This window comes from Priapulus caudatus, unplaced genomic scaffold (assembly GCF_000485595.1).
Source record: "Priapulus caudatus unplaced genomic scaffold, Priapulus_caudatus-5.0.1 Scaffold110, whole genome shotgun sequence".
NCBI lineage: Eukaryota > Metazoa > Priapulida > Priapulimorpha > Priapulimorphida > Priapulidae > Priapulus > Priapulus caudatus.
Genome location: NW_014577171.1, coordinates 59,674 through 60,479, shown reverse-complemented (window position 1 = coordinate 60,479; position 806 = coordinate 59,674). Strand labels below are relative to the sequence as shown.

The 806-nt window shown below is 45.5% G+C and overlaps 1 protein-coding gene across 1 annotated transcript in view; it reads right to left on the bottom strand.

Moving 5' to 3' along the window:
* LOC106805328 (ATP-dependent Clp protease ATP-binding subunit clpX-like, mitochondrial) overlaps positions 1-806 on the bottom strand; it is a 22,534-nt gene that overhangs the window by 20,858 nt on the left and 870 nt on the right. The gene's annotated exons all lie outside the window — the stretch shown is intronic.

Here is an 806-nt window from a genome sequence, read left to right as displayed (position 1 = left end):
CCCTTATTTTATTTTTGGCAAAATAAGTACTTATAAGACTTTGGAAGACCCGCTACGAACCCTGATATATGCATGTCTGTTTGTATGTGCAAGACTGTGTGAGTGTGTCTGTCGTGTGTGTATGCGTATTAGCCAGCGAGCCATGCAGCCGTGATTTGCACGGTCCGTTTTGAAACTGCACGGCCAAAGAAATAGAAAAATTTTAAAATTTACAAATGTAAAAAAATTAAATTTAAAAAAATTAAAAATATTCCTGCCTAATACCCTGAGTCTAACCCGAACCCTAACCCTAATCCGAACCCTAACCCTAACCTTAAATATAGATATATATTTATTCATGTAGAGAATGCATCGAACACAACGGGAAGAATGTGCGTTCACGTGCGTTTTATCATATCTTGGTTGTATATACCGCGGTGGCTATGACGACTGTATGCAGCCGCCGTAGCAATAGACTGGTACTCGCTCCCACCTCGATTACTCGATGGGTACTGCCTATCGAGTAACTAAGCCGAGAGGTGGGCCTGGGTACCAGTCTACCGTAGCAACGCGCGCCCAGCGACAGTGAGCGACACACAGATGTACGCAGCGAAGGGCAGCTGGCAGAGGGAATTTTCTCAAGGTGTAAAAACCTGGCTCTCAACATTGGAGACTGTGAATCTCCCGTGGCTCGGATGACCACGTAAACACCGTCTCCAGAAATCCTAGCCAATGGGGACGTAAAAGAACCACGGAGGGCGCAAAAGAACTCTGGCTGTGACCACCCTAAGTGCCATTCGGCTAAAAAGGCTTACTACCTGGCTTTA